Here is an 8,225-nt window from a genome sequence, read left to right as displayed (position 1 = left end):
ACGACAACAGTTAACGTTATTGCTAGTGAGGTTTTTTTTACCGCTTTGACGCACATTCATTATAGCAGGACAGGCTATAGTCTGTGAATACGGACTTAAAACTAACAGCAGATTAAACAGCTAAATGTTAAAGTATAAATATGATCCCTGTCAGTTCTCCTAATCTAATGACGACTATTTGTCAGAAATCAGTCTTTAAAAGAAATTTATATGCACTCAAAAAAATGAACATGGCTACCTGTTACATGTACTAAAATGTAATATGTGTTTTGTACATAATAATTTCATGCTTCCAACATGAACATGAATAAATTATGTTGTATTTAAATGAAATTCAACAACTTAACACGTATTAGATTTAATCACGTTGAGATAAACCAAAGAGATCTTGTCACTATCAAAACCGGAAAAAGCAAAACCGGAAATATCGCGACAAGACATCGCGAGAAGAGAACACAGCGTGTTGAGAAGACAAACGTTTGGCGGGCGTGTGGAAAAGGTAAGCAGGAATTAATTCCCGTCTTTCTGAATAGAAACGAAATACTGAACATAAATGTTACCTGCTGTTTAGCGATGTTTAGTCACGTTATTTTGGTTTAAGCTATTTCTTGTATTTTTAATCACACTTAAAATACCGACGGTTATATGCGCGTGCTTAATCTGCGGTTTGGTTCTGGTTTCGGTCTGTTCTCATGAGTTGTGAAGCGAGAGGAAGAAAATATAAATATTGTTCATTTGATAAATTAAGTATCATGAATTTTAATTTAATCTATCTCTGTATTTTTTTACAGGAGTTTGTGAGTGAAAGTGTCCTGTCTGCATCTGACTTCAGGAGTTTCCTGACCAACCGTCTCTAACGGTCATATTTAAAAGTCATAACGTACAGTTATAAAGTACAAAACGCTTCTGTTGGTGTTTTTTTTTTTTCTCAGTGTCTTTTTTTTCTCAGGGTCAGTTTTATGTTTTGTACATCTTTTCAAATTGAGACTTCATTTGTAAATTGCTGCTGGTGTAAAATAAAAATCTCCGTTTTATCCCGTTTGTCTTATGCTTCCTTCCTTCACAGAATTCTGTTGACCAGGTCTTAAAATTTAAATTTACTAGAGGTGGATCAACTTAATTTACAACTGAAAAATGTGTTGTACCAACGCTATTCATTTATGTTAACAGTATTAAAGTATGTTGGACGCAGCTGTAGTAAATAAGTTAAATGAACCTAATAGAATAAATTTGACTGAGCCTAAGAACATTAAGTTGGGCCAACAAAATTGCTTAATGCTGAAAGAGAGCCAATAAATCAGGTGAAAATTCTTTCCATAATTTAATTATGTTCATTCAACAAGTTATTTTTTTGAGTGTGCTACATACTAATATTGCCTATATGGCAATATTAGTATATATATATAACATATAATATGGCAAGAATTTCGTTGACAGTTCACTAATAGACAATCCACTTCGCACTAATAGTTTTTAGAATGCATTCACTGACTTGGCAAACATTATTGATTCGAGATTTGCACACTAAGACTCAGAAAAAGTGAAATAAAATGATTGCTGTTTAAATGGCATGTGTTTTTCCTGTTTTGTCAGGTGACAGAACCTAAACAACTGTGCTGTATATCAGACAGCGATGGAGAGAAGGGGTCACAGGTGATGTTGAACGGTGACTTGATATTATTATACCTAGTTGTCCTGAGATTTAACATTGTTAGCCCAAACCCCAGCCACTGGATGCAGTGCCGGTCCCAAGCCCGGATAAAATGGGAGGGTTGCGTCAGGAAGGGCATCCGGTGTAAAACCTGTGCCAAGTTGTAGTGCAGACTGGGCATTCCGCTGTGGCGACCCCTTGCCGGGAGCAGCCGAAAGTCCAACCAATAATAGGCTGAGGCATTCTCTGTCAATGAGGAATCCCTCAATGTTTTTTTATTAGGGGTCAGAAGCAGATCAGCCATGTTGTAGTTCAGGTCAAGAGGCAAGGTCACAGGAGGTGAATCTAAATGTTGATTATATATAATGTATAATGTGTGTATTATACATGTTGATTATACTAATATTTAGCATTATAAGGAGTGATAGGCTGAGGATGTAAGTGATTCATTAGTGTTTTTGGCAAAAGTTTTGAACTGACATGTCTCACTTTTTTGTCACCCTATTTCATCAGCTGGCAATCCTGTCAGGTACTAGTGCAGTCAGAGGGGAAGAGTTAGGGTCAAAGGTGAGGCCTATTAAAGGCTTTGTTCACCCCCCAAAAAACTTTACTCACTATTTACTCCTTAAGTGGTTTCAAACTTTTATGATTTTCTTAATTTTGTTGAATACAAAATAAGATATTGTGAAAAAAAAGCTGAAAACCGTTAAACATTGACTTCCGTAGGAGGAAAAACAATGGCACTATGGCTCAATAAAGAATAGTCTTTATTAAACTATCTTTTTGTCAATTATTAAACATTCCTTTACCATTACACTACTCCCTAATTTAACTTAATGAATTGCATTTCGAGTGGATTAATATCAATCGAAGCATTGCTAGTATTAAAGGGGTCATACAGGCCTACATGCACTTTTTTAAGCTGTTTGGACTGAACTGTGTGTTAGGAGAGTGCGTACACAACCACTCTACGATGATAAAGAGCCGCCCAGTGGTTTTCTTTTCATTTATTACAATAACATGCCCCTTCTGAAATCAGGCCAATCGCAAATGCCTGTCGATGTGACGCCACACCACAAGAGGCCGCTCCTACACTAGTTGATTGACACTGGTGTTTTAGCAAAGACCCGCCTCGAGTGAGAAGAAGCTGTCGGCCATTGTTTTTCGCCGCTGGAGCAAAATGTCGCCTAAGCGAGTGTGGTGTACAGTTGTTGGGTGTAATAGCGAACACAGCAGTCGTCATTCACTACCGACATCTGAGCCGCTGAAGACGCAGTGGCTGAATTTAGTTTATAAAGCTAACGTCTACGCCAATTTACCTAAATGCGTTCATGATTGCGATAATCATTTTTCACCAGACTGCTTTATAAACGCGGGTCAATATAAAGCTGGTTTTACTAGGAAGCTGCTCCTAAAAATGGATCTGTACTAACGGTTCGTGTTCCTGCTTCATCTTCACCAGGCTCGGTGAGTGTAATTTATTTTTCTATGACTCTTTGCAGATCGCCTTTTCTAATAATCACGATGAATGCGGAGTGTAAGTTAACTTACACTCTCATAGAACATGGTTATGGCTTTTTCTCTGTGTACATCCGTCTCTATATAATTCCTATAATAAACAATGCATTAAGGGGATTGTCTAGTTGCAAACTGTGTACGTAGTCGGAAAACTATATTATGTTTACCTTTGTTACGTTAGATGGTTTATAACGATGTCTGTCGAAGATTAAGAAGTCGTGTAAACACTTTAGTAAACACATCGCGTTCGTATCTCTCCTAGTAAGCTTCTCCGCTTTATGTTGTTGTTGCTCGCGGCAGCGTAACAGCCCGTTAATTCATGCCCATGCAGTGATGAGAAAGACAAATCGAGTCGATGCATGTCCATTCTTTTAATTTCTGCGTTGTCAGGCGATATTACAAACTTCCGCGTAGGTTCCGTATTTAAATCAAACCAAAAACTACTTAAGAAAACAGGCTCAGGCTCCATAATCCAGCGTTTTCCAGTTTGGACTGCATTACCCACAAAGCACTGCGTTGTGGGCGAGGCTTTGTGGGTAATGCAGTCTAAAGCATTGCCCGCACTGGACTACACTCCCATGGCTATACCCCACGTGTGTTGTAAAGACACGCCCCACAGAACTGAGGGGCGGGCTCAGCAGAGATCATAAGTATTTAAAGGAACATGCACTGAAATTGGTTGCTGAGAACAGAGCTAGTTTTTACCAGTTAAAAGTAGTGGTTTTTTTTACACAACCATTGAGAATTTTTTATTAAATATATTACAAACTTTTCATTAGGACCCTAAAGATCATATTAACATTTACTAAAACATGTTTCTGGATGATCCCTTTAATGTAAAGTGCATTTACATTGCATTTTGCAGCATATTAAAAAGACTTGGGGTTGGTGGGGGTGGCAGGGGAAATCTACGCCCTTGTGTTACTGTATGCGAGTATTTTTAACATGAATAAACACTGACCACGCAGCAGTAGGAAACTGTTTGAAAAAGTAAATGCATCAGCTGTGCGTTCAGAAGCAGTAACACTGCAGAGAGCAACAGCTCCGAGTCCAGCACAGCTCCGAGTCCAGCACAGCTCCGAGTCCAGCACAGCTCCAGTGCAATGATTTACAGCACTAGAGGCAGACAGTTTGATTAGCAGTATAATGCTGCATAGCTTTGTTTAAAAAATAGAACTTTAAACTTTTTACTCAAGTTAAAGTCATAAGTACATGACGTTTTAAAATGTATTTGAAGTGCAAAAGTACTGCAAGTACATCACAAACAAAACAGTGTACTTAAACACTATTAAATTTTCTGTTGATTAAAGAAATGTGCTATGAAATGTATTAGTAACTAAAGCTATGTAATATAAAGATTTAGTAAAAGTACAACGTTTCTTTCAGAATTGTAATTGGGAGAAAGTAATATAAAATTAAAATATTGCAGTGAAATATGTTATATATGTTCTGATGTGTAAGTAAAAGAAACTAAAACTGATTTAAAAATGTTTGTGTGTGTGAAACATGTTATATATTTTATATATCTCTTTCACAGCACCAACACAAGTTAGAATGTAGATAAAGCAAGGTAAATGTCAACTTTTTAAATATTACAGAAATATTAAATTTGTAACCATTACTAATTAAAACAAGGTTTGAAATATTTCACTTTACCTATAATGAATCTAGAATATACAAGTTTTCCCTTAGAATATAATAGATTTTCCATAAACTGAAGTATAAAAAGTTATATAGTTGATCGTAATGCGTAAATAAGGTTCAGTATCATGTTTATACAAGCGACAAAGACATGTACAAGGGATGTCTTTGATTGTGCAGAATAACTTATTAGAGTAAAAGCTCCCTTTATTTCTTTATATATGAGGTTGTACATTGTTCTGCAAGAACAAAACGCCTTTGGTGATCAAAGCAGTTCATTTAGTGTAAAAGCATTCCACTGGAATGTTCACCTGAATTTTACCAGCAAAGGACTCTGTAAATTTAAATCAGTTTTTCGTCTTTGTTTCAGAGAATTTTCATCACAAGTCCCGCTTTGATTTGAACACCACTTGTAGATCAGTATGATGACGTATATAGTAACAGTCACACTTGTACTTACTTGTATGCTATAATTCCTTTTTTAGGTGCCAGCTTATGGGATGGCGGTGTAAGCTCTGCACATTTGTTGCACCATCAAAAGGAATTTCGATCATTATGGAGTGAAGTCTGGTACTGTTGGTCAATGATATTCAGTCTCCTGTCTTCATTTAGACTGTCATTGCTTCTTTAAGACCTGAGAAGTTCTGCACACACATTTGTATGGATCCCACAGTTTGCAGGAAACTGAAGTGTGAAGGTGTGCAATCTTTCAGATGTAAAATGTGACTCATTAGATTCTAATACAAAAGTCGACATGTTAACTTTCCACATGTTAACTGTATAATGTTTGTGGCAGATGTATTGTTTGTAAGACTGTTTACTAATAAGATCAATTCAGCTCATTGTTTATGATCTTGTTACATGTCATTTGCAAAGTAAACCAGATTGAGTTTAGACTTCATGTCTTATCAAATTTGGCAAATAAATGTTTAATTAAAATGGTAATGTGTAATGTTTCTTTGTTTATAATTTGGTGTCATTAGATACATTGACCTGAATTAAAATACCCCTTGATTAAAGGTAAAATATATTTTAAAAAATTAGGTGTAATATATTATTTCTGTGACAGAGAAGTATAAATTAAATTCAGGTAAAATATTTAGTAAATGAAGCACATTTGTTCATTAAATAATAGTCTAGTTTTCAGTTTCTTCTATCTTGCATTTCAATTATATCTACTCAATTATTCTACTTCTCATTTTCACTTGGGGTAACCATTGCATTAACTTCTGATTTTCATTACATTTACTCAATTTTGTACATCATTGTACTAAATAAAGTTATTCAGGTCTACTTACTTTTTGTACCAACTTGTACTCAATTCATGAAGTATATTTTACATGATTTCACAACTTTTAGATTTATTTTAATGTTTTTAAGTGTAAAAATGTTTTATCAAAAAAATTAGGTACAGCATAGTTTTATTTTTTTTGGGTGAATATTGTCATTCAAAAATAAAAAATAAAGGCAGAGTATCAGAGAACTGGAAGAGAGTTTTGATGATTCAGTTCATGCTACTCCACCCACTTCCCTTCATTCTCTCTCTTCCCCTCACTCACTCACACACACTACATGTCAAATTCATGCCAGATAATTAAATACAGTATAAATAAAAGGAAAAACAAACAGTCAAACAACCGTCAGTGTGTGGCCAGTGTTACTGCAGGTCTGCGTTAAGGACTGTGTGAAGCTTTTCAGAGATGCTGGAATAGGCAGTTTCTCCAGACTTTGTGGAAATTCTTGCGGAGGCAGTTGAGACAGGATTTTTTGCATAGCTGTGAGGAAGAGTGTTCCTGGATTTCTCCCAACTAGGTAGTTAAAAGTCTCCTCACCCAGAACACTGGACCAGCACTGCGGATCATTTTGCAGTGCGCTCTGCATTCCGAACTTCACCTGAGGCATGAACATGAGCAGGCTTTTATGGCACATCTCGTTGGCATGTGTGTTCTCTTTGGAGGTCCAGAGCTGCTCGAGGGTGAGATCCAGTGGTGTCATACCGTTGTTGTCCTCAAGATGAGGTGAAGCCCCGTTTCCCAATAGCAGTAGGACAGCCTCTGAGTTTGACAGTTCACAAGCCAGATGGAGTGGAGTTTTGCCGTCCTTCTTGTGGAGGCATCCTTCTCCGTCATGTACGAGCGCGGAGAGGGCATTTTATGTGCCACCTGAAGGATGAGAGACATAATGTCAATCCTGTCAAAGTGGACAACCTCTACCAAGTGCAAGCAGCAAAAACGCCCTCCTGGCATGGCAAGAGCGCCGTATGAGAACTTATTCAGCAAGTATTGTGCGTAAGCTCGGTGGTCAGGCTCAATAGTAAGCAGGAGCGCCTAGGATGGAGAGTATGTCGGTTGAAAGCCGTCAAGATCCCACTTAAAGATTTCGATTTTGCGCATGTCCTCCAGCATCCACACAGGTTTATGGTCGCACACAGCTCGGTAAAACAGCTCGCGCTTCTTGTTCGGGTCCGCCATCCAGGCGATAGGAGAAGATATAGGCTACGCGGAAAAACGAAAACGCCTTTGGGCTGTCAGTGTTAAAAGTCACAATCGCTCGTCTCACCAGAAGTCAAGAAGTAAAGGCACAAACAATTAATACCTGATATGTTCATAAAAGAGGCGGAGAAGTACAGAGAAGGTAACAGGGAGTTGCATTGTGTCTTTTTAGATTTAGAGAAAGCGTATGACAGGGTGCCAAGAGAGGAGCTGTGGTATTGTATGAGGAAGTCTGGAGTGGCAGAGAAGTATGTTAGAGTGGTGCAGGACATGTATGAGAGCTGTAAGACAGTGGTAAGATGTGCTGTAGGTGTGACAGAAGAGTTTAAGGTGGAGGTGGGTCTGCATCAAGGATCGGCTCTAAGCCCCTTTTTGTTTGCTCTGGTGATGGACAGGATGACAGATGAGGTAAGACAGGAGTCCCCATGGACTATGATGTTTGCAGATGACATTGTGCTCTGTAGCGAGAGCAGGGAACAGGTGGAGGAAAATTTGGAGAGGTGGAGGTATGCTCTGGAAAGCAGAGGAATGAAGGTTAGCCGCAGCAAGACGGAATACATGTGTGTAAATGAGAGGGACCCAGGAGGATTGGTGAGGCTACAGGGAGCAGAGGTAAAGAAGGTGCAGGATTTTAAGTACTTGGGGTCAACGGTCCAGAGCAACGGAGAGTGTGGAAAGGGGGTGAAGAGGCGGGTACAGGCAGGTTGGAATGGGTGGAGAAAAGTGTCAGGTGTGTTGTGCGATAAAAGAGTATCAGCGAGAATGAAAGGAAAGGTGTACAGGACAGTGGTGAGACCGGTGATGCTCTACGGCTTAGAGACAGTGGCGCTGAAGAAAAGACAGGAGGCAGAGTTGGAGGTAGCAGAGCTGAAGATGTTGAGGTTCTCCTTGGGAGTGACAAGGATGGATAGGATTAAGAATGA

The 8,225-nt window shown here is 38.5% G+C and overlaps 1 pseudogene; it reads right to left on the bottom strand.

Moving 5' to 3' along the window:
• Window positions 1-6,439: 6,439 nt before the first annotated feature.
• On the bottom strand, window positions 6,440-7,281 carry LOC128540865 (ankyrin repeat domain-containing protein 9-like; annotated as a pseudogene).
• Between the last annotated feature and the right edge of the window lie 944 nt (window positions 7,282-8,225).

Source organism: Clarias gariepinus, chromosome 14 (assembly GCF_024256425.1).
Source record: "Clarias gariepinus isolate MV-2021 ecotype Netherlands chromosome 14, CGAR_prim_01v2, whole genome shotgun sequence".
Classification (NCBI taxonomy): Eukaryota; Metazoa; Chordata; class Actinopteri; order Siluriformes; family Clariidae; genus Clarias; species Clarias gariepinus.
The sequence above is the reverse complement of the archived record's forward strand: the minus strand, read 5'-3'. Positions and strand labels throughout refer to the sequence as shown.